Below are 25,370 nucleotides of genomic sequence, written 5' to 3'. Positions count from 1 at the left end.
CCCCAGTCTCTGCCTGATGCCTCACTGACTCCCAGGCAGGGCTGTGGTCGCTGCACAAACCTGTGGCACAGTGCAAACTGGGCAGAGCTGAGACAGGAGACAGGGCATGTTGGCAGAGCTGCTTCTAAGTAGGATCCACATAGGATCGAGACAAGTTGCACGCTGTCCCAAGCCATATGAAGTGACAACTGTCTGTCTTCCACCTCGAGAAAAGTTCTCAGGTACTTTCTTCTTCTCAGACAGGGCTTCAGGTCCAGCCAAAAGGCAGAAATGCAGGTATAGGGGGAGGCGGGAGAAAAAGGACATCACACTTCTCCAGCCGGCAATCTCCTTGCCCTTACTGGCTAATGCTTCCCCGGCAGAGAAGAGAGCCGTGCCCTCTGGTGGCAGAACAGGGGAGAAAGAAATTCAAACCTCACCAAATATCCAGTCCAAGGACACAAAGGCAGAGTCTGCACACTCTGACCCCTGCCAAAATATTTGGCCTCTGATTAGGCTTGTATTGCCCTTGTAATTCAATCAGCTCTCATGTGAGGGGAGGTCCCCCGTGCAGTCAGGGTTTCCTTGCTGCAGTCAGAGGCTTGCCTGTGTTGGGCATGCCATTGTCCGGGTAGAATGGTACATTTTGGAGGAGTCCTCCAGCTATTCATTGACAGCATGCCCCTGACCATGACAGCTATTGCAGATCAAAGTATGCAGCCAGGGCTGTCAGCATTTGAGTGCTTTGATACCTGCTCTGTCTCTCAGAGCTTTATAACAAGCCTGTCACGCAGCAGAGTTAGGAAGCTTTTAATAGGTCATGCTGCAGGATTAAGTTGATTCAGATTCAGATGTGGGAGAAAAGCAAGCAGAAGAGTTTTGCTTGCAGGGAGAGCGCAGAGCAAATAGATTTTGGCAACGATACATGTGATTAGGGTGAGTGAGCTGTTTACCCAACTGTGAAGCCTTTTATCCCTGAAGAATGAGTTTCTTGCAGTTGCTGCTGACCTAGAGGAGCGCGGCAAAAGCGTTATGTGTGAGCTACCTCAGCACAGCATCTGTATGTTGCTTGAGCAACTGACCATCCCCTTCCATCAGGCTATGGATGCAGCACAGCTCAGGAAGGAGCCACTCCTGCTGAAGTGATCTTGCGACCAAAATTTGAGGATCTTCAGTTTGCAAACTTCTTGAATCCTGAATAAAGTGATGTTGCTGCTCCTGGGTACACACAGAGCCTCCAAAAAGACCCTGCTAACTCCTCATGCCTATTAACTTTGCTACTAGAGGAGGACAGCAAAGCCCCTCCTGCTGCAAAACCTCCAATGCTGAACACTCCCCTCCTGCATTTTTGTTTGCACAGATAGTTGAGTGTAGGCCACACAGGGTCATGCCAGGAATTAGAGTTAGAAGTTACAGAGAGAGGAAAGTGATTCCTGAGCATGAGGTCCCCAGATCTGTTTCCTCATCAGTACAGTGGCAAGTTGTCACTAGCTACACTTGAATACCTTAGACCTGCTGACTTCAAAAGGACTTTCCAAGTGAAAACTTCACACAGTCTCCCCTTTCTGCCTCACCTTCAGCATTTCAGCAGTATAGAGCAATAGAGCAAGGGCAGCTTTCATCAAAAGGCATCTCTCTGTCTTGGTCTCCATCTTCCACAAAAGCAAGCCCAGAGCCTGGTGCTTGGCATGATTCTTGTTACATGGAGGAACACGGAACATGTTCATAGATAGCTGAAAAGGCTTGCATGTAACTGTGGTTGCAAAGGTATCTTATCAAGTGGAGCTGTCTGTGCTTGGATATTATATTTTGGTGTATAGCAATCTTTGAAATAATTAAAACAGCTTGTGTGAAAAGACTATATGGTTAGTCACACCTAAAATGAATTGCCAGGGAAGGCTGGTGCAACAGTTTGTAGGCTGAGAAATCATTCTTCTCACTCCATGCATAGCAGGCTGCTCAGTTCACTAAACCTAGTGGACCTGGGGATATTGGTTTCAAATTATAAAAGGATAGATTGAGATTTATTTTATAGATGTCCCAGAAACAGGAACAGAGTGCTCATTCACAGGCATTTTATTTCTTCACAAAATGCGTTAAGAGCCTAAAACTGTTGGCTTATTGTCTTAATGGGGTTTTTTCTGCTTCATTTTTGCTTTCAAGTGGGAAGTTTGCTTTCAAAGCCTGAAGTTTCATTGACTTTGTAGAGGTTTTGCTGAATCTCCAGCAGTGAAATCATACATGGATCTGATATTATGAGTCGAGATTTGTAGACTTCTGTGGTTTTGGGCAATTACGTAGAAGTAAAAAAACCTGCATTTTCCCTGATTCTCTTATTCAATTGAACCACCAAGTGTTTGAGGCCCATCCATCAAATCAGCAGGATCCCGTCACATCACCAGGCACTGCAAGAAGAGACCATTTGAGATATAAATCTGAAAATGTGGGCTAGGTAATATGATCTGCAGGTAAATTAAAGTGGCTTTGAATAGCTGAGCTGTACATGATAGTAAATACTGGCTGAGGACAGTGCAACAATAAGAAATAAACAGCTGAAGCTTGTTCTGGAAATTCCAGTGGAAGGAATTTGTTCCTTTGTTTCTGTGATACACAGCAAATTAAACCTGGGTAACTTCAGCTGTCCCCAATAATCAGGTGGGTGCTGTTGCTCAGGGGATATAAATATCTCCACTCAGGAGGTGGTGAGGGTGTCAATAGTTTCTGCACAGGGTCTGGAGTTGGACTTGATGACCCTTGTGGGTCCCTTCCAAGTTGACATATTCTGTGGTTGTTTTCTAGGGCCCTGGAGAGGGAATTCGGAAAGTTTTGTCCTGCAACACCTTCTTTTAAGGAATCCAGGAGTTTGAATCTCCCTGTGTGACCTCCATTTAGATATTTGGGATGATTTTTGGGATTATACACCTCTCATAAGTCTTCAATTGTCATGACACCATCTTCAGTTTTGTCTAACTTTTGAAATGCCTGTATGGCAAGCTCTTTTCCTGCGTTTGACATTGGAGGTCTCAGACAAGAAACAAGAACAAGAAATTTGTCAAAATCAATTGTTCCACTGCTGTCTTCATCAAACATCCGGGAAATCTCTTGTGCTTCTTCCTTGTCTACCATCATAGCATAATCATTTAATCCTTTCGTAAACCCTTTGAAATCAAGTGTTCTGCTGTTGTTATCATCCATAATCTGAAATACTCTGCTAAGTCCTTTGATGCCTGCAGATCCCCTTGCTAAACACCACAAGCAAAGTTTTTCTAGAGAGTCAGTCACTGCATGACCCGTCTGGAGGTGTTTAAGAAGAGACTGGATGTGGCAGTCAGTGCCATGGTCTAGTTGACAAGGTGGTGTTGGGTCTGTAATGCTGGAGCTTGAAGAACCAGCCCTGAGCCAAAGTTGACCTATAAACTGAACTCTCCAACCTAGTATTGTATTTAGCCATATATCTGCTTATTAACCAAGATGCTATATAATCCTAAGTAATGCTTTAAGAATACACATTTATGCTTGTTAGCACAGCATATTATCAGTAATTAGTAAGGCCTGTATGTGTTGTAAATATGCCTTTTCTTTGCAGACAAGGTCAGGAAAACCAGTAGGGCCTCACATAGTTGCAGCTGGTTCGTATTTGAGATATCAATGTAGCCACAGTTCTGTATTTAGAGACTAGTCAAGGCCAGGGGGCATTGGATAGTAGATGGTCCAAATGAACTCCCTTGGTCTCCCTCTGGGCCTTAGCCAGGCCTAAGGGGAATACCAACAAAGAAGGAAAGCCAGACTCTTTTCCTCACCAGTCAAATGATGTAAGGTGGTTTGTTTAACAATATATAAGCTGGATCCTCTCACAGCAGAGATGAAGGCTTCAGTCTACCAGTGGACACACTGATTAGGGTTTCCCAGCTACCAGAAAGTTTCTTCAGACCTTTGCTGTGACTGGGGCCTTCCCAGCTGATGTGCAGTCTGGATGATGATAAGTACTTAGGGTAACTGGTGATGCGTCTCTCTCTTAAACACTATAAGACTTTCTCTGTAGTAATGATTAGATGCATTGCTAAGAGTGTCCTTTCATAAGCCACTGCTTCGTTTGTAATTCTTTACTGTTTTGCACTATAGTATACTTACACACTTATTCTTTAAAGTTGGTGTCTGTATTCCTAAAATCCATCCTTGTTACCAGGAGAGAGAGGGGGCAAAACAGGTTGACAAAACATGGGTCATAGGTTGGACTCAATGACCTCAGAGGTCTTTTCCAACCTAGTTGATTCTGTGTAATAGGAATGTTGTCAGTCCTGAACTGAAAGACTAGAAAACTTATATGTTCCCCTAATTGTTTGTTTGTGATTTGAACTCGACTTTTTTAACATAAAGCAAATGAAAATAATTTTAACAAATTAATAGCAATAGAAATTACTTCTCAATTGAAATTTGTGCTCACTGGTGTATTATCTTTGTGATAATACTGCTAAGTTTTCTGTTGCTCACAGAAACTTCAAGAAAACAAAAATTAGGAAATTCAGAATTCATCATGTAAGTACCTAGCAGGATAAAAAAAAAAAATTGCTGTTTGGAGGAGGACTTTCAGCTCCTCTTTTTACAGAAGAAGCAAAAGCTATTCTTGCCATTTGGAAGCAGTTTTTATGGATTCTGAATTACTAGTAAGGAATACTCTCAGTTTCCATCCTATCCTTCAGTTTTGCATAGATTTTTCTTTTTGGGGGAGGTATTTTTGTGACATGCACTCAGTATGTTAAACCTTTCAATTATTTATCTAATTCATGATATATTTGGAGCCAGCCGTTTCCACCCAAATAAATATCTGGGCTACGTAGATTCAACTTGCAAAGGGATTTTTTATAACTAGATATTAAAATACTGTCTCAGTTCATTGGTCCCCATAGAATCATAGCAACAATGCAGTAGCAAAACATATGGAAAGTGTGTCTCCTTGCAGCTGATGGGGAAATATGATTTTGTGGAAGATGCTCTCTTTGTATGCAGCAGAGGACCACAGGAAGCAGCCTGATGCTGGGAGGCTTTTTCTGTGGGAGAGGCAACATGGCCGATGATTTTGACATCTTCGAATTCATTTACTTGTGATGCCTGCTTCGGCCACACTAAAACATGCATTTTAGTGCCAGACTAGTCACTCATGGGCAGTCTGTTGAATATGAGGCATTAGAAGGTGGCTTAGTAAACAATATCTGTTGTTCAGGAAAGATTCCTTTATTTACTACAGTATCCAATATACTAAAGGCTCTTATGGGCTCCTATATTTCATTATGTTCTCATTACCTACACCCAGATGGCAAAAACAAAATGCAAAAGTACTCATCTCAGGTACCTTTAAATACACATTATTTAGTGGATGTTGCAATCTTGTGTCATCTTCTCACTCTCAAAGAACACCCTCAACTTTTGAAAGAAACTTTGCACGCTGTTCTAGCTGTTTTCACCTGCTTTAGCTGCAAAAAGGCAAAGATAAGCCTGGAAACAACAGATTCAGTCCTTTGCCCTGCTGTAAATTCCCTTCATGGCCCTTGGGAAATTGTTTGCTCTTGCTGTGACTTGGTTGCTGATCTGTAATACGGCATATTACTAACCAATCTCCTGGCATGTGGGGAGCAAAATTACATTGCTCAGTTACTGTAGCAATGAGGCCTGGAATTTGGGTGCATGTTTTCCCGGGCACAGTGCTAGAATCCAGAGCAGTCCTTGGTGGTCTGTAAAGCCCTGCACAGCCTCTACTGCTGCCTTTCACATCTACCCTGGCCTCCTCTCCCCCCCCTCTCCTGGCAGATGTGTGTGCAGGCCAGCCAGTCCTGCAAGGGCAAGGGAGCCAGGGTCTGGACAAGCTCTTGTTGCCTAGTATTTACAGAACAGGATGAGGGAGGGGAGAGGAGATGGCAGGGAATGACTTTGGTCTGTGGGAGAAAAACAAGTTTGTTGCAGTTTTTAGCAAAAATCTAAAAGAGGGAGAACTAAAAGAGGTCAGAGGAGATGAAAGTAAAGAAGAAGTGTACTAAAGAAGGTTTATTTTTAAAGCAAATTCAGGCTACCCTACACATGCACATATCGATTCCCATTGCACCCCATGTTGCATTGGGGATGCCCCCAGGCTTCTGCAAATGGGTCTGGCAGCATAAATTCCCCACCAGGCTTGAATGTGAGTTCATTAATACCCCTTACCCTGCTGGTAAGGGGAACTGGCTCAGTTCCTCTGCCACTTGCATCCTGAACATTTCCCTTCTCTGTCTCATGCTGGCTCTGGCATAGGGATTTCTGGGTAGTTGGCAGCCATCTGGCATAGCTGTCATGTCCACACAAGAGACAAGCTTGTCTCTAATGGCTTTAAACTGAGCAATGGTTTAGATACTGGATTAGATATTAGTAAGAAATTGTTTACTGTGAGGGTGGTGAGGCAGTGGAATGGGTTGCTCAGACAAGTTTTGGATGCCCCATCCCTGGAAGTATTCAAGGCCACATTGGATCTAGGAAACCTGGTCTAGTGGAAGGTGTCCCTGCCCAAGGCAGGGGGGTTGGAACTCGATCTTTAAGGTCCCTGCTAACCCGAACCATTCTATGACACTGTGATTCTAAGGGCAAAGTAACTCTTCTTCAAAGGCTCCCTTCTGCAGTGTAACAGGCTGGTGAGGAGAGGTGTGCAATGCCCAGAGAGCCTCACCTGCAAGTGCCTCCATCTCCCAGAGCACCTGGCTGGAGGAAAGATAAAAGATGCGACTACTCCGCTGGCGTGAGTTCCAGCACTACCAGTGTGCTCCCACCTCACATCTGCCTCTGTACTGGAGGAGTGGACTTACCAGAGCTGAGGGATGAAGTGCATCAGCAGAAGTTGGTGAACGAGCCTGCAAAAGGTCTGTCTCTCCTATGCCTCTGCATGAGCAGCTCTTCACCTCCCTGAGAGGAATTGTGTTCCCCAGAATGACAGAAACTTTTGTTTCTGTCATGCTTTTGTTTTTGTCATTCTTTTTTTTCAACAGCCTGCATTGACTGTGAGGGAAAAGATAAAATTTGAAGGAAAAATAAATGGGTTTGGAGCTGTTCCTTATTTCAAACATGCCAGCCTGCTTCCAGTCTTAAACAATGCCTTTGTTCACAAGGCTGGGACATTTCCGTTGGCCAGGAGGGAGATTATACCCTTCAATTTGCAGCTAGGGCTTGGCATATGGTTTTGCCGCTGCATGCAGAAGAATTAATGAAATGAGCTTTGGGCTTCCAGGAGATCTCATGGCATCTCAGCCAGGGATACTTGCTATGCGTTCTCTGTGCTAAGTGATCCTGCTTGATACACACAGACAGCCCTACATTTTAGGTTTTAAATTGAGTTAGTTTTCTTTTAAATATATTATCTGTTTATTGTTATGACTTGCTTCCAGGGTCATGGTTTGCCCTTGGCTGATTGCACTGGTCTACCAGTCAGTCAGAGCCCCTGCAGAAGTGCACCAAGTTTGACCAGTTCTGTTGGCAGAGGCTTCATCTATACTAGAAAATCTAAACATCTGTCTGATTTCATGGTTAGCATGCCCTCTGACCATCTTTTTGGCCTGTGCCAGTCAGTTCTAGCCTAAAAAAGACCTGGACACAATCTGAGAAAGAACTTGTTAAGGAGCAGTTCCCATTTATTTCTTTATTAATGAAATAACCCTGAGTCTGGTATCAGTTCCTGTTCACATCAGAGCACCCTGGACAGGTCTGAGATCAAGCCTAGGGTTCACTTTTAAGGCTCTGAAGAACTTATTGCATGAATATAGGTGGCAGCTTTCCTAGTGTTTGACAGCATCTCTAGGTCTATGGACATATCAGCAGGCAAGAGGGGTTTGGACACAGCCATCCTGTTTTGGTGGAGAATTTAGGTGGCTTGACATGACTTGTGCCCTCAGGCCTTGGATGTCTCACATGGTTTTATTTCATAACATAGATGCAACCAGATATCAAGGGGGCCATCGCTTGGCTACAGCTGTGGTAAGGACAACAGCTCCCAGGCAGTCCTGCTGCTGCCAGAGGCACAACCTTCCCGTGCAAGGAAGGAGGGTGATGGCAATGGCCATTGTTCACCAACACAGAGGCAATGCTGGGGCCAGTGCAGAAGACTCATCTGCCTGCCATGAGACAGCTTTCAGCAAGTCTTCTTTCACTCTGCAGTGCCACTGATGGGCATCTTTCATGATGGTTTTTGGAAGCTACTTCTTTTTCATTTCCCATTTGGCCTCCCAAAATGCAAGTCTCTGTGAACCAAACTCTGCGTGGCTTGAGCAGAGATAAGTTTACACAGGTGATGTTCCAACACAAACAAAATCTGCAGCAGATTATAGGATTAACATTCACTCTGAAGGCAACAGCAATTGCCGAGCCTTTTGATGAGAAAAATGGAAAAAAGTGGGAAAATGGAGAAGATCAGGTTACAAAACCAGCTCTGCTTCACCTAACTAGAAAAATTGAGCCAGGCAAGCCTGCAAGGATGGCAGAGTGCTTGAGCATAGCAAATGTTCTTGCCATTGACTGGCCCCGAGTCTCTTACAACCTTAATATGTAGCACAGCCTGGAGAAGAGGCTGGTGACAAGGAGCAGAGGCAGGTGCCAGCCCCACAGGCAGAGCTGGATGTCTCTGGCTGTGGTAGGGAGGCAGGCAGGAGGAGAGCTAGGAGTAAGGTGCTGCTGTAAGACGGCTCTCTCTCCTGCCTATCATTTTCAGACTTGCTGTTGATTGAGCAGAGTTGATGTTTGCTCTGATCCCACTTTCTCTTTGCAGAGCTTTCTGTAGTGTATCCAACTGTAGCAGCCTGATCCCGCTTCACAAATTTAGCCCTCAGAAGGGGACAGCTGCTGAAGGGAGAGACACACCTCAAAGAGTGGTAGAAAGCTGCCAAGAAACGGTATGGGATTGCTACATATCCACAATATATAGACACATTGGCCATTGGGAAGTACCCAGCCCAACAGGATCTTGGTTCTCAGTTGGATTCCTGAGATACTGGTGACATATAATCAGAGCTTCCTTTTTCTCTCTTCTCTATGAAATAAGATGTTTCAGAGACTCCTTGCCACCTACAACAGGCATTACTGGCTTCTTCTCTCACATCCTGCCCATGTCATGGTCCAGTGGTCTGATCTCCACCTGCACCACAAAACCACTGAGTTTCAAGGTCGTAGCTACAACCACAATCTTATCTCCCTTGCCTCCAGCTGTTCCTGGCTGTCAGAATCAGATGTGGTATCCTCCACAGAAGCATGGCACTCTGCCCATTCATACCTTCAGATACTTTCTCAATCAAGACAAGCACCGTCTTAAAACCTGGTGCCCCAAGAGAGCTATTATGTGCCTGTTATTTCAGCAAGCTCTTGAAGAGCTGTTTTGTTTTCATTCTACAAGGGTACCTATACTAATCTACTCCTGGTATGAGCCTTTAGGGATTTCAATGCACAACCTGAATTATTCTCCTTCTGGATGCCTTTAGAGATAAAATAATGTCTCCTTTCTTAGTAATTTTATTTTGTAGCTGGATGTTGGTTCGCCTTTCTTTGTGAAATCTTCCTCACAGTGAAAATATTTTATTCTGCTTAATGCCCACACTTCTTCCAACACACCTTCTGCAGTCTTACAGTGTCTGCAAGAGTGATATCCATTGCAGATGGTGCTCTCAGAGGAGAGACAAACACTCCTTTGTTATTCACTCAACACAGAATAGATGCAGCAAATTCCCCACACACTCCTGTTTCCTTTGTGGAGGGAGAGGCGATGCAAGTGAAGATTTTTTGGGAGATGACCAGATGCTTCCTAGCAGACCAGGATGGTGTAGTTAGGCTGCCGAGTACCTCTGTGGTACCCAGCCCATATTGGAGAATCCATTTCCTGGAGCTCCTGCTCTGAAAGATGAGGAAGGGATCCCTCCCTGTCTCATGGTGTAGACTTGATCAACCTCTGGCCATGCTCTTATACTCGGCCTTAGGTCAGAGACACTTTCTGCCGTCTCTGCAGTGCAGTATCTGTGCAACGACAGTTCCCCTGTCCCCCCATGGCTGCTACAGCCCCAGGGTCTTTTGGCAGTGCCTCTGGGATGGATGTGGTGTGCCAATGGGCATCCTGCCTCCACTCCAAACAGTTTTCATTTACTGCCAGGAGATTTTCACCCTTCTGATTTACCTGCATGGAGGATTGGGAAATGTATTTGGTTTTTATTTGTTTGAAAGCCTGTTTTCCTAGCTAGACATAAGGAACTACCATTCCCAGAGTTACTGATCAGCAGACATTTTTTCTTTAACATAAACCTAGACAAAATAGTTCATCAAAGATTTACAGTGTCTCTGCCACAACCTACTGCAAGAACATCCCACCTCCACATACCAGATCCTCTCCAAGCATCTTTTATAAATATTCCTCCAGTTCTTCCAAGCTAGGGATAAGGGCGTAATTTAAACAAGCAGACCAAGTCATCTCACAAGAAAGCCTTTGCTCTTGAACTGGCTTGGACGTATTGCAAACTGGCCAACTTCCTTGCCTACATACTTTTCAGATAGTTATTTGGCTTCCATCAGCTTTCAAATGAATGTGTTGAAGCAGATGAGATTGACACGAATTTACACAGGTAAGAAAGAAAACATCTTGCTTGAGATTTTCAGATGACTAACGTGACTTTGTGTTTTCAGATCAATCTACTGGAGAATGACAGTGGAGAGAAGGCAAATTTTATCCTAGGATGTCACTACATAAATCAACTGATCTCAGATTCTAAGAGGAAAGCAATAGAGAGGAGTTTGGAAGGAGAAGAAAGGGTAAGTCATCTCTTTAGTCTGTGTACAGACTTTTATTAATGTGGTATTCAAGATAAGTTTTATTCTCCCTTTCCCTTTTTAGTGTCCTTTGCACAACACATTAAGGTACAAATGCTTTCACTTTATCAACATGGAAATTGCTGCCACTTTTTCTCACTGTCAGTATTGGTGGTGCTGGGCACTCCAGTTTTTTGCCTCACGTCTGACCAGTCCCACTGCACATACTGGCTGTCTGGGCCCTCAATTCCTGGTGGAAACCCAAAGTGAGACCTGCACAGGTACCCACAGTGATACAGAGATGTAGGTGACAGCAGATGTGCCTCCTGCTATCATGGCTCTGCTATGGAAAAAGCCACTCAGTGGAAGAATGGGAGTCCACAGTCTGGTGGCAGAAGGCCTTGTTGCTGGACCAGGCCTTCAAGAGCTGAAACCTTTCTCCCTGTAGCTTTTGAAGGCCATCTCCACCTGGCTGTTCCAGCCTTGCTCCTTCTTGGGGCACAATTTGGTCAGCAGGAATGCTTTGGCCCATACAGGTTATGCTGTTTCCCCAAAGAGAGCACAGCTTTCTGGCCAAAAGATTTTATGACCAGCATGATCAAATTTACATGAAGGTTTTTGCCAGCTTTGCTATATTGGTGAGGGCCAGAGAATGGGCTGAGGCTAAATGACACTCCTGGAGATAGAGCTTTGCCAGAAAAAATTCTAGTATGCCTTACTCTTAACAGCTGCCCTTCTGGTTCTATATGTCTGATTATTTTTAGTTTGCCTTTGCAATAGACAGACCCATACCTTTCTCATTAATAACGTGAAATTTGCCAAGTTCACAGTGCACATCTTAATTAACTCAATGTTTGCTTGAAAAAAAATTATATTGCAGCACTTTTATTTGATAATTCAAGTAATACTCACTGAGTGTTCACTCCTGACCTGCAAGCCCTCATATTTAAAACAAGCAGGGAGGTGGGGGATGGGGGAGGGGAGAGAGAAAGGCATTTTTTGGCAAAGAAACTGCTGCCCTCAGGCTACTAATGCATCTTAATTCTGAACAGAAAATGAAATCACTTTGGGAAGGTGCCAAGCAATACAACGACTTTCCTCTGATTTCAGGGAGTTCTTGAACAGCCTTTCCCACATGAAGTAAGAGCCATACTCTTCATTCTGCTCTCACTTCACAAACATTTTATACCCCTACCAAGGCAGGGTCCCAGAGGAGTTTCCCCACACTAACAAAAGAAAAGCAGACCTCATTGGTGCTGTTATTTATTATTTTTATTATGGCTCAGGGCCCATGTTTACTGTTTCTGACACTGGACTTCATGCCTGTAGAGCCAGTGGGCACATTTTTTCTTCTAACTGTGCTTTTGAGCATAATTACCTTTATATGGCATCATTTGCTGGTCCCCTGATAGTGTTAGAAAGAAAGATGTCTGATGTCTGAAAGTCTTCCTGCAAGGCAGAAGATCTATAATAGTCATTGGGCTGCTCAAAGAAGCCAAATAGCATCCCCTTGTCACTGATTTGTCCTGGGGCATGATGCATGGTCCTGTTTAGCTACCCTGATGCTGCAGTGCTGACAAAAGGGACTGCCCCACGTCTCTTCTGCTCCCCTGGGGGCTTCTGGACACCTCTTATCCCCCAACTAGGACCTGACATGAGAAGCGGTGAGTAAATCAGATCAGCTGACTTATTTGGCTAGAAATTAACCCAGGAAAATGTCTGTGGGGTGTGTGCTGGTCTGAGTGACTGCCCAGCCATGCAATGATGGGGAGAGGTGAAGGAGCAGGATGGCTTCAGTTGCTGGCAACCCACACTTAAATGTCCTCTGAGTAGCAGCTGGTAAGATATTGGCTTCCCCCTTGATGTGGGTGCAAATGCAAGCATTGCATGAGAGGACTGCAGGAGATGAGGTAAGGAGCAGAGGGGAGCAGAGCAGGGGCATGGGGATTTTCTGAAAAGGCAGCAAAAGGGGTGGGCCGGAGCTGAACACTGTGGGCCGTGGGGACTGGTGAGGAACTCAGTGCAAACGAACAGGAGACAAAGCTCACCAAAAGAAAACATTTCTGCATGAACACACTTCTGCATGAAACTATTGAGGAAAAAGAAAAAAAGCTGTGCAGGAAGAGCCCAGTGGTGAGTGGAGATTTGAGGCTATAAGGAAAACTCTGCTTTGCTGACAGAGGTTTTAACAGAGTCAAACCAGAGAGGGGCACAAAGAAAATTAGTGATGAAGAGCCATTTAGCAGTTGAACAGAGGGGACTCAGAGAGCACAGGCATCTAGAAGAAGAATGTGGGGTGGTGGTGCCTCGTAAAATGGAGAGCCAAGGACAGCAGAATGCTGTAGGTGCTGCTGAGAGAGAGAGGGGGTAGCAGAGGGCCTGAGCTACATCCAGCAGTTAAAGTGAAGCCAGCAGCAGAGGAACATCAGCAGGATGTTGGTGTGCTGCATTGCACTGCGGAAAGCAACAAGCAGACCTGGCTCTCCAGAGTCCAGGTGAGAGCTTATCGTTTGAGCAGATGGAAAAGTACCTGGCCCTACCCACATGTGTGACTGCAGAGAACCTCCAAGGACAGCAATTCAGCAGCAGTGACATTGCACTCTTCCTGACACTGCACAGAGCAGGAAAAAAAAATTGGTGATGCATCTCTAATTCTGATAACAGGACCTAGGAGACACACTGATGACATTGGATCTTCTCATGGGGGCACAGGCCAGCAGCCATTCTGGGACAGAGTAAAGCAGAAGCACAGCTGTCCCATTAACACCATTGTGAGACTGGCAGGATACAGTCACCTGCATTTGGCACAGCAGGGAAGTGCAGTGTTTCAGACAGATATAAATCAATGTGTCACATATCTCCGGTGCTGTGATACAGAAATGCCAGCAAAAGCAGTCCTGGGACAAAAAGCCTTCAGTCCCTGAAATCTGATAAAAAATCTTAAAGCCTACCTCACAGTAGAGCAATGCTTTTCTGGGTTTTGAAGACATGAGAGGGATAGTTTGTCAGGGCCCTGAGTACATTCTCCCCCTTCTAGGATTTTGGCTGGCAGCTCCAGACCAGCTGGCTGGTCAGAACTGGTGAAGAAAAAAGAGCTGGAAGAAGCTGTTGTGGAGGATCCCCTGCATAGCTCTGCTGAGATGCTTTCATGGGAGATCCCCTCCTTAGCCTGGGAACTGCTTTTCAGTCACGGCTCTCTCATGCTTGGCTCCCGCCTGAGTTGTGCCATGGCCATGTTCGTGCCAGACTGGTACCCTGCTGATGGGAGCCCTGACCCTGCCACAGGCTCTTGATTTCCTGGCTGAACCTCAGGCTTGCCTCGTCACTTTGGGCATTGCTGCTCCCAGTTATAGTTTCATTGTGCCTGCCAGGCTCAGGCAGAGGCACTTGTCCAGCAATGGATCTGTGCTGCGGTGGAAAATGATGGATGATATCTCCTCTGCTGCAGGGAAATTGAATCAGCAGGAATCACTGAAGATGACATCCCAGGCTCCCTTGGGATTCCAACACAACCCCTCCCTGCAAGAGAGCAGCTACTGCCTGAAATTACGAATGCACACCATGGCATCCACCACCAGCAAAACTCAGAAAGGGCTGGGGAGCAAAACCTGTGCCACAACTAAAGACAATTGAGCAAGTGGAGAAAGCACTGGAATGATTTTGCATTATAATTCAGGGAAAGAGAGAAACATCATTATAATCTGTAGCTGCATAGGCTACTGAGATGAATAAGGCAACAAAACATCGCTCTTTGCACACCCAGGATGTGATCACCTATCTGCTCTCTACACCAAATGTGCTACATGTACTAAATGCTCCATGTGGGCACAAGCAGTTCGGGCTGGACCAAGAAAGCAGAATGGTAATGACTTTAAGAAGACAGCATTTCAAGTGTCTGCCTCTTGAAATACTGCCTATCCTGGAGATATCTCCCAAAAGATTCCCAAAATAACACAAAGCTGGTGAAGGGCGAGAGTCACTCTTGATGATATTCTTAGGCATGACAGATGCAGAGAAAAACATGACAAAAACCCCCAAAACCAGCAGCATTACCTACATGAAGCAGAGAGTGCAGCCTAAAATTGAGTCACGGCAAAATGCAAATCCATGCAAAGGAACTGAATTATTTTGTCCACGCTGCAGAAAGAGAAGATATCAGATTTGATTCAAAGTAAAGAAAGCAGCTAATGAAGAGCAACTTCCCTCTCAAAGTCAGCAAATGCACAAGGAATATTGACATACCTCTCAAGATTTATACCATGAGCAGCATAAATGCATGGCTTATGAACTGGGGAAGGATATAAATTATATAGAGGGGCATTGGCAAGAAAACATTAAACAAGACCTCCAAATCAACAAAAGCAAGACAAATACCACATCAGACAGTTAAAGCAGTAGAAAGGACCTCTGGTAGCATATGGATGAACTGAAGCCAATGCTGCAAAACTATATTCCTAGAAAAGCGCTTGTTTGGGTGTCATATTTTACTCTTTCACCGTACTGGACCACAGGCTGACACTGCCAGCAATTCACAGTCCATTAGCAGATGTTCTTCACAAGTCTCATGCTCCTGTACAACCAAGTAATTCACATATGACTCTCAAGCTAGAAAGACTCAAATTGAAAGGGAAAATATAATCAGGGGAAGACAAGTTCTTCTGGCATGTCTTCTTCCTTGAAATTTCATACCGAATAGGAAAAAAAGTGTTTGAGGAAGGAATCCATATTGATAGTTGAACACTTAATAGTGTCTACATTTAAGTTATCAGAATAGCAGGAGAAAGCAGAGTGTGGGATGTGCTGGGTTTTAAAAGGAAGCAAAGAGAGCAGAGCGACCTGCACAAAAATAACAAGCTCCCTTGGCTATTGCAGACTTTTGGAATGAGAAGAACGTTGTCTGCAGAGAAAAGACTAAGGCTGAAAGGTAAGGAGAAACTGTGATTCCTAGCAAAATGGATATATATATATTAAAAAAAAAATAAGATGGACAAAGGGCATTTTGCTATAATGCTTTAGAAAAAGAAAGTAAAAGAAAACATAAGGTTTTGACATGGTGCAAAAGCATGGGTAGAAGGAAATATTGGACGTTGCAGCTTAAACATAAACAGCACTGCCAGAGATGAATCACAGTTTGTGTTATCGGCAGAAACTGACAATTAGGAGAGATACCACAACCTACTTATCATGAATTATTGTCACAAGGTAGCTTTTGTTTAGCTACATCATTACTTATCAAATTTACGGCACTGTGTTGTCGAATCCCACAAAGGCAACATACACTCAGTATACAATGATGCCTGCAGTTCTTCAGAGAAAGTGGGGTAAGAGGGTCCCGGAGAAGTTCTTGGGGTGTCAACTGCTGTCTGTGTGATTAATGTGTCAGGAGCGTGGGGGCAGATTGTGAGGAGCTGGGAGCCAGCTATCAGTGGAGACCTGCACAGAGTTGTGCTGTTATTTATCATCTACAGTTTCTGAGCTGACCTTAGAAACATCGTCACCAGCAGAGAGGCCATTTACACCACAAGGGCTGTGCTCACGAAATGACACAGCAGAGTTCAAATGCAATGGCAAGCTCTTCCTCTTCTGTCCACTACTTTTTCCAGCTGCCCCTTATTTGAATCAAATGGCAACGTATGTCATACTCTGAGCTTTTTCCCATTTGTAGATGGGATGTAAAGATGGGGAGGTAACTTTTAAGAGAGACTGAGCAAGCAGTTCTGGGATCCTGTTTCCTCTTGTTTGCATACAGGTGTGTGTGAAGATGAACTGAGCCATGGGGTAGAACCAGGGCTTGAAATGTTGACTTAATTCAGTGCTGATCACTATTTGCTGAGGGCAACAGCAGCTAAGGCAGTGCAAGATTTTGGGCATTTGATATAATATCAAAAGTGTCAGAGACTGACTACTGCAGTTTAGGGACATGGTTTAGTGGGACTTGGCTAAGTTTGCAGTTGGACTCAATGACCTTAAGTATCTTTTCCAACCTAAATGATTGTATTATCTCAAAGAAGAAACTTGTGGTTTCAGACCAAAAAATGTAAAATGTGACCCAGATAGAACCAAAAAGTAAAAGACAAAAGAAAAGCTTTGCCAACACATCTGTTTCTCTGAAAGCCCAGCATGAAGCCTCCAAATTTCCCACACTTCCAAGAGGAAACAAACAAGCACTGAATGGCTAGTCGTCAGCAAGAGGTGTCAAAATAAAGGGGTAATGGTTTTATCTTCCCTTTGAACATCAAATTCTGTGTTGCATTGGCCCAAGTTGTCACCTAATTCTTGGTCCATCGTAACAGAAATGCAACAGTTTTGCAAGGGAAGGGAGATGCCCAGGAGGACTGTGCATCCCTCTCCAACCAGAGCATGCAAGGAGGAGAAAAGAGAGTTTATTTGAAAAGTGGGCCAACCAATATCACATCCAATATGCATTTGCAAAATACAAGTCAGTCCTGGCTCATCCAAAAGTGCCAGGCTCACCAAAAATACCGGCATCTCATGGGGCTTCTATTATTTTCAAAGGTCTGTAATTTGAACATTTTAGGGCATTGAGGAATGGAAGCTGTTTAGTGAAATCGCAAAATTCTTCTGTGAAACTTGTTCTGTTTTCAGTCTTGCTGCACTGTCTTTGGAGGGTTTAGCCAAAAGGTATTTATAGGCTAAGCTCCCAGACAGTGGGGTTACTTAACTAGGAGGGCTCAGATGTCTCAAGTATTGGTTTTAGAGGACAGAGTTGGTGGGAAAGAGGGTCCACATCCCCTGAATTGGTGTCATACAAGGGGAATGAGTCTGGGAATATGCACTTACTACAGATCATAAACCATGGAATTTCCTTTGCTGTGATCTACGTCCATTGCCACTCATCCTTTCAACTTGGACGTCTGTGAGGAGTATGACTCTCCCATAACCCTCCCTTTAGTCAAAGACATTAAGTAAGTCCCCTACAACCTTTGTTTCTCCAGTAGGAACAAACCTAGGTTCCTCAGCCTCTCTGTATGCATTAAGTACTCCAGATTCCTGATTTTCTTGGTGGACCCCACTCAGCATATCAATATCATTCATGTTCCAGATGCAGCCTTGTGAGCATTGAATAAAGGGAAATAATCCCTCCCCTTGATTTGCTCTCTTGCTTGTGCAGTCCAGTATGCACCTGGCATAAATGGCTGCTGAGTGCGCTTCTGACTTGAACTAGTAGTTTTCTGGGAGCCTAACGCCTTTTTTTGCAAAGGTGTTTTCTGGACAGTCAGCAGCCAGCCTATGCTGGGAAGAAGTGCAAAACTTTGCCCTTTTCTCTGTCAGACTTTGGGAGGCTTCTGCCAGCCCTCTTCTCCGGCTTATTTAGATCCTTCTGAATGGCAGCATTGCCCTCTAGCACACTCAGCACTACTCTGGGTTTGTATCATCTGTGAATTCTTCAAGGTGCTCTCTTCCTCCTTTTCCTCCCATAGAAGAGGATGTTAAATGGTATTTGTCCTTGCATTGACCCCTTGAGAAATGTTACTCATAAGTGGCTTCCAATTAGACTTTGGACTGTTGACCTCTACCCTTCGAGATCACCTGTCCAGCCTGTTTTTTACTCACTTTGTAGTCCACTTATCCAGTCAATACCACTCTGTGTTGGCTACAAGGATGCTATGGCCCAGTATTCTAATAATCCAACACTTAATTTGGTGAGGGAGAAACATGTATGTGCCTAGACAGCAGTCATCAAAGAGGTCACCTGTATCATATTTGGCCACCTCTTCTCATCTGGCAATAGATCAGCTGGACCAAAGCTCTCTGTAAAGTGGTAGAGCGAGACACAGGGCCAGAACTTACACATGGCAGTAAAACTGTCAGGGAATTGTGGCAAGTGGCCAGAACCACAAGCTGTGCTATGCCAGTCACAGATGGGAAATGGAAATTTGTGACATTTTGTACTTCAACCCAAAATCTGAACAGATTTTCATGAGACCATATTAAAAAAGTTGTCTTTCCCTGACTTATGTACCCTGCCACATTTCATAGACTTGCTACAACACTGCAAGTATTGCAAGAAAAAGGAAAGTCATGAAAGGGTAAGGGAAGAGCTTTTTCATTTTAGCTTAAGGAATGTACCAGGGTGCCAAGTTTTAGGAGTGTGAACTCCTCTGTAAAATCAAAGGAATCAGGATCCACTTTTCAGCCAGGGTCCACTAGTTATTTCTAACAGTTGGCCACAGGAACCAGTTGCTGTAGTCCAGAAGGACTGGTGTTTGTGCTGATAAATTCAAACAGTTTCCTAAGGGGTCTGGTAAGGTCAGCTGAGGATCTGAAAGGAAAAAAATGAAGGGAATGGGTCCTCTCCCTCATGTAAAGTTCTTGCTTCAGCTTCCTGAATTTCTACTTCTTTTTGGAATGGTTGAAAAAACAAATCTGCACTGTTAAAACTATTCTTTTCCCAAGACCCCTTTCAGAACACAAGAATGCTATTTCTGTAAGAACTTAAAAGGAAATACATGTCTGAAATGGAGAGCAAGAATGGAAAATTTCAGTACAAACGAATGGTGAATGTTTGGCAGCTAGGACAAGGTTTTGTAATGCACTGTAAGACAGGGGTTGTCTTGTTGGCTCTACCAGTGGTCAGATTTCTAAGGAAAGAAAAGAATGTGCTTGTTGGAATGCTTTTTCTTTTGCAGAAAATGCTCCAAAAGGCTGTTATGGTGGTGAAGTAGCAGGTATTTTTTCAGATGGAGTCCAGTATGTTCCAAAAAAATGTCTGTGCCCTCTTTCTCTTCCTTTCCCTTGTCCCAGCCTTGGCCAAACTCTTTAGGCACAGCTCTTTTCTTTCTCCTGCTGTACTCAGCCTTCCCAGCTCCAGCCCACTTCCTTCTGCCTTTATTTTACTGAGATCAGCCTTGCCAGCAGCGTGGAAACAGAAACAAATGGATTTAGCTTGTGTTTTCTGCCCTTTACAGGACTGCGAAATGATGGAAAGCTTTGGTGCAACCTTATCTGTCCATCAGGAAGGTCAGTTGAAGTTAAGTACCATCATTAGGAATGCAGGACTGCAGCCACCAGGTTTCATGTTCTTTCCCATCTCCCATCAGGAAATGACCCAAGGATGCACATTTCTCCACAGATCATCTATTGCTTTTCCCAAGGACACAAATCTGGCCATCTTAAGAGGGCTTTGTTTTAGTGTCTTTCCATATACAAGCACTAGAATGAGGCATTTCCACTACAGAGCAGTACTTTTGTTTGAAAGGTAATCCACCATGAGAAGGTAAAATGGAGCTGTGTCTGAGGAGTAACACAGTGTCCATATCTCCATGTCATCACACGAGCTGAAGGCCACTGCGATGGCCCTGGCGCTTCCCACTCACCGTACGGGTCTGTGAGTACCGTCTTTGATCTTCATAGGTTTGGGTGAGGGCAGCAGCATGCGTTTATTTGAAGGGTGGATGAGTTTGCCCATTTGATTCCCAGGTGGAGGCAGGGAGTCTGTTATTTCTGTGCTATCCTGATGCCTTTGCCAGTTGCCTAAGCAGCTTGAGGAAGGAAAGACCTTTACCTGCAACGCTGAGCAGGATGGTGAGGACCAGATGGGAAGAAAAAGGGTTATACTGGGACAGCCTCCTGTGTCTGAAACAGGGAGAAGACTGTGACTGTGGGTAGCAAAGGGTCACCAGGGATGTGTAGGACAGGAACAGTGGGATCTGGAGTACTGAGGGAGATCAGACTGAGAGTGAGGATACACAGCCAGAAGCAGCTGAGGTGGAGGGACTGTGGACAGCCTGAGGAGAGACTGGGAAGGATAGGTGACTGGACAAGGAGCTGGAGGAAGGGAGCCTTGGATCAGGAGATGGATGTTTGGGGGAATGGTGGTGAGAAGAGGAAGGAGCCTCAAAGCTGAAGGTAGACAGGTACTTTGGGGGGCGAGTAGCGAAAGCATGCAGGGAGCAAGTCCAAGGAGGGGAGGCAATGACTGGAGAGCAAAGAGAACTGGGAGGAGAAAGCAGCTCTGGGTAGAGGAAGGACTGGAGCAAGGCAGGAATGAAGGAATCAGACTGGGAAGCTAGGGCTGAGTCACATGGTCACCAAGAGTGAGCATCCACCCCTCTGCTGCCCATCAAGCTCAGTGGGACCTGCTGTCAGCAGAGAGGCAGCACCCCCTCCTCCCGATGGCTCATTTACAGAGGCTCCTTCTTGGCAATTACTCCAGCCCCACTATTGTTCTGGGTGGTGATCCATCTGATATCACAGTGTGGGGGTTTGTTTTGTTTCTATTGATTTTGAGTGGGTTTTGTTGTTTGTTTTTTTTTTTTTTTACTTTATTGTTTTGGAAGATGGAACAGATGAGAGTCTTGCCAAGTTAAAATGCTTTGAACCATCAGGACACGGAAAGTTATTTCATATTGTCCCTTCCATTGCAGTGAAACCGCAAGCAACCCCTTCACATCAGTTGCTCCTCAGGAGCTCCATATAAATGGCCTGTGCCAGCCTGTGTGCTGGCACCTCAGCTTGGACACCACTGCTCCCCACTTCCCTTTCTCTTCCCTCCCCTTTTTCTGGGCTCACATCTGTCTCCTCTGGGTGGCACGCTCTTCTTCCCTGAACAGATACATCAGGAGATATCTGTGTGTGCTTATCGTGTGGTCTAACCAGGGGCTGCTCCCGAGCCACATGTACCTGTAGCGATTGCAGTGTGCCCTCTGCTGTCTTGATATCCGTGTAGTCTGGAGTTTCTGAGAATTGCACAAGCTGAATCTCTGTCCAGAAACAAAATCATCTGTGACCCCCCCCTGCCCCTCTACCGCCTCAGCTGAGGGAGCTGCAGCATTTCTTAGCAGACAAGAAAAAAACACCATTGCTTTGGGGGAAATGTCTGATCTTTGCTGTGACCGAACAATGTAACCAAGTTGTTTTTAACTTTGTTTACCTTACAGTTGCAGTATTACATGAAAGAAGAAAAGAATGAAGAAGATATGATCCCCAAAGGGGAGACAGAATCAGCTAGGTGTAGTACACCATTAGTCTTAGCTAAATTTGCCACATTTTCCTACTGTTGCCTGATCAGAGAAGGAGTGTAGGAGCAGATGTCTCTGTGCAGCTGAATGCCTATTTACACACTATTATTGAAGGAAATGCAAGTGAAAGAATTTGCAGACAAGAATTAATGTAGGTAGTTATGCTTTTTCAGTCAGCATTTCACATTACTTTTAGGTTTGTAGCAACCTTACACTATTAATGCCTGAATACAAAGTTATATAAAGATCATAATTCCTAACCTGGAGCCATAGCATATATCAAACTAATTCCTGCTGTCAAGTAGAGTATGGTGCCAGAGTGACTTCATCAGTGACTCAAGTCATCTATGGCCAAGATCTGTCCCGCTCCAGGAGATTTCTCAGAGCAATCAACAGCTCCATTTCAGATCACTGATCTCCCACATATGGACACTCATACAGATGTTGAGGAACCTCATGTCTGGGGACACAAGAAGGGGTGAGAGTAAGTTTAGAGGTGGTAGATGAACACTAAAGGATTTGCTGTGACAGTGGTGCAGCACTGAAACAGGTGTCCAGGGAGGTGGTGGAGTCTCCATCTGCAGAGATCTTCGAGATTTGGTTAGACAGAGGCATGGCCAACCAAAGGCGTGTTGGCAATAGCCCTGCTTCAGGTAGGAGGCTGAACTACACAGCCACCAACATCCCTTCCAGACTGGCATTTCCAGGATTCTGCAGGACAGCCCAAATCCTCATGGATGTCCAGCCTGGCAGAAGTGCTCAGATCACATCATCTTCACTTTGATAGTCAGTTCAACTCTGCAAACAGTTGCCAAAGAACAGTTTCTCTCCATCTTTCACCATCTAACAAGGTGCTTGGAGCATTTATATGGAGTCGATGCGATATGCTGCTAGGCTTAAAATGGGTGTTGGAGGGGAAGAGATAAGGAATTTTTCCAACCCTTTTGTTGAAACCTTGAGGCTTAAAAGTGAGAATAAGTCGAATTCATCAAGCCAGTTGAAATAAGGTCTGGTCCAGAAAGTAGGGGTCATGAACTCTGATCCTGGAAACCAGGCCTGCCTGTGTTTTTTGCTTCCCAGAACATCCTGCTAAAATGCAGAATATAGCATTTGGGAATAGAATAGTTCTGCTCAGACCCCTCTTGTCCTGGGGCAGCCCTTTCTCATGAAGCCGCAGATCCCCACTCCTTTCTGATTAGGGTGCTGGCAGAGGAGTCCTTGCAAACTTTCCTGCGGCTGTGTAAGATGTGGTTGTGAGCACCCCTTTTTTGCATGTCTTCTGTAGCTTTATTTCAGTTCTTAGAGCTGAGTTGGATGGACAGGGACACGTAGGGAACCTAATTTCTGGATGGTTCTCTTCGAGTAGCTTCTTAACTTTCTTGCAGACTTGAAATACGATGTTGGAGATTTTCCTTCTCAAGGCAGATGAGATCACAATGCTCAGAGAAGCTTTAGCAAAGGACTCCCAAGGACCAGAATGGCAAAATTATGTGAGGATGCAGAAAGGGACTTTGTGGGTTCTTCAAATGTGCCCTCCTAGCTTGGGGACCTCCTCTGCAGCTGAGCTCAATGGAACAGGGAGTCTGCAGAGCAGAGCCTAATGCCATTCCAGTAGCTGGTTTCTGTTTGCAGAAAGGGAGCTGCTCGGGTCTCTGCAGTAAGTAGGTGGTCCAGCTCCACACATGTGGTTCCCCCCAGCAAAGGATGATGCTTTAAGGAGGGGAAAGAAGAATCCAAACAGAAAGCTTCCCTTGAATTTTCCCTCCCTTCTTCCAACCCTGTTTGGTAGTTTTCTACAGCAGGGGCAATTTGACCCTCAGACAGAGGGGTCTCAGAAAATATGAGTAAGTCTCAAGGGTTCAACACAAAGGCCCTTTGTGCTGTACGCTGTGGAGTTAATCATCAATCACAGTTGTCTACCACCAGTCTCTATAGTCAGTTCCACACAATGTGATTATACCTCATCAAAGTTAATTTACCAAGCTGTTTAAATGGCTGTACAGTACACTGAGCCTCCTCCCACCACTAGCATCTTTTTCAGCTGCTCCCCTGCTGAGGATGCTTCAGGCTGGGTGGTCCCGGCAACACCCTGCAGCATTTTTCAGTCTTGTCAGCAGCCTGGAATAGTGTACTTTCTTCTGAGCTCCTGGCTTTGTTTCCCAGCCCAAGTTACAGGAGTCCTGTGGAAAATGATTTGGAGGACAAGAGGCAGCTCTGATAATGGAAAACGTCTGTGAGGGATTGGAACATTGGCTTGTAATCCCTGGACAAAACTGCCTCATTCAGAAAAAGGGGAGGGGGGAGGGGAAAGCATGCAGAACAAAGATCTTATTTCACTTCATGAAATGAACACGTGATGTTTTCTCTGGAATGCCTCACTGACAGACAGTCCCAAATTTTCCAGGGACCATGGCTTTTATTTAAGCTCAAACAAGGCCATAAATGGCTGTGAAAAGTATGTAAATTCACAGCTGATGTTAATTTGTCATTTCCAGGCTCCACACAAACTCAGAGCCATGCCATTCCCAGGTTTGCATTTCCTGGAGAGTGGGATGGTGGGAGAGGCTTCTAAAAGCCCTGCCCCAGAGCTTCTGGAGAGATGTTGTGTACATGATGTACAGATTTGCATTGGCACAGAGTTACAAAGCATGGCTCTATCCAGACCTGCCTGTGTCACCTGTCTGTTGAGCTTCTCCCCCCGAAGTGGGATGGGTACCCAGGGGAGCCAAAACTGCCAAGCCAGATGTTTTGTCTGGAGCAGATGACCTTATACTTGCTAAATGAAGATAAAGGCAAGCTTGTAAAAGATACTGGAGATACTGGAGATCTGGGTTCAGTGATCAGCTCAACTTACTGTGGGAAGTCATGGACATAGAGATTTAAACAGTCAAAAGTTCAGATCCAGTGAACACACTCCGTTTCTACAGATGGGAGTCTGCTAGTGTTAATGAACTTGTGAGTATTGGTTGTACAGATGAGATTTGAGAAGATGCCACACTTCCACTGTGAATTTATCCTTTTCCTCACCCTTTCAGAGCCAGGCAGACCTCTCCAAATACGTGCCATTCAGCTGGAACCTGCCTGTCTCCTTTCCAAGCCCTGTGTTTTCACCCTTTCTTTTTGCTCATGGCTTGCTTTGCTCATCTCTTCCAGTCGGTTGTTCTGCCAGAAAGGCATCTCTCACCTCCTTTGCCTTGCTATCCAACAGAATTCAATGGTCTCTGCAGCACTGCACTGGCCCAGAGTAGTGCGTATATCATCTGAGCTTGGCCACCCAGCTCTCCCAGTTTCCATTCTCCTGGGACAACTCATTTGCTTTGCAATCACAGCTTCTTATCCACTTTGTTTCCTATCACTAACATTTCCAGTCCAAAAGCTTTCTCTCAGGTTGAAAGCAGTGACCTTTTCCTTTAGATTGGCTTTGTTTACAGCTATTACTCTTCTTACACATAAAAGGTCTGGCATAAATCCTGACCCACGGGGGCAGCTTGACTGCAACAATTAAAAGCCAGTATGTTCAAATATGAATGTCTAAGGTCAGACACTCTCTCCATACTTACCGCCTAATGCAACAGCCATATTTTCAGGTGCTCAGCAACTGCGCTTGCCAGTCTC

At 44.9% G+C, this 25,370-nt stretch overlaps 1 long non-coding RNA gene across 2 annotated transcripts in view; it reads left to right on the top strand.

The window, feature by feature from the left end:
* LOC108497297 overlaps window positions 1–25,370 on the top strand; it is a 45,155-nt gene that overhangs the window by 14,139 nt on the left and 5,646 nt on the right. Inside the window, exons 3-4 of one of the 2 annotated variants that reach the window (XR_001874746.1) lie at window positions 10,651–10,776; window positions 15,646–15,674. This is a non-coding gene — a long non-coding RNA (uncharacterized LOC108497297). Of the gene's footprint in view, window positions 1–10,650; window positions 10,777–15,645; window positions 15,675–25,370 lie in introns of those variants that run through there. The other variant, XR_001874745.1, reaches the window with a different exon arrangement.

Source organism: Lepidothrix coronata, unplaced genomic scaffold, assembly GCF_001604755.1.
Source record: "Lepidothrix coronata isolate B3197 unplaced genomic scaffold, Lepidothrix_coronata-1.0 Scaffold46, whole genome shotgun sequence".
NCBI classification, from domain to species: Eukaryota; Metazoa; Chordata; class Aves; order Passeriformes; family Pipridae; genus Lepidothrix; species Lepidothrix coronata.
The sequence above is the reverse complement of the archived record's forward strand: the minus strand, read 5'-3'. Positions and strand labels throughout refer to the sequence as shown.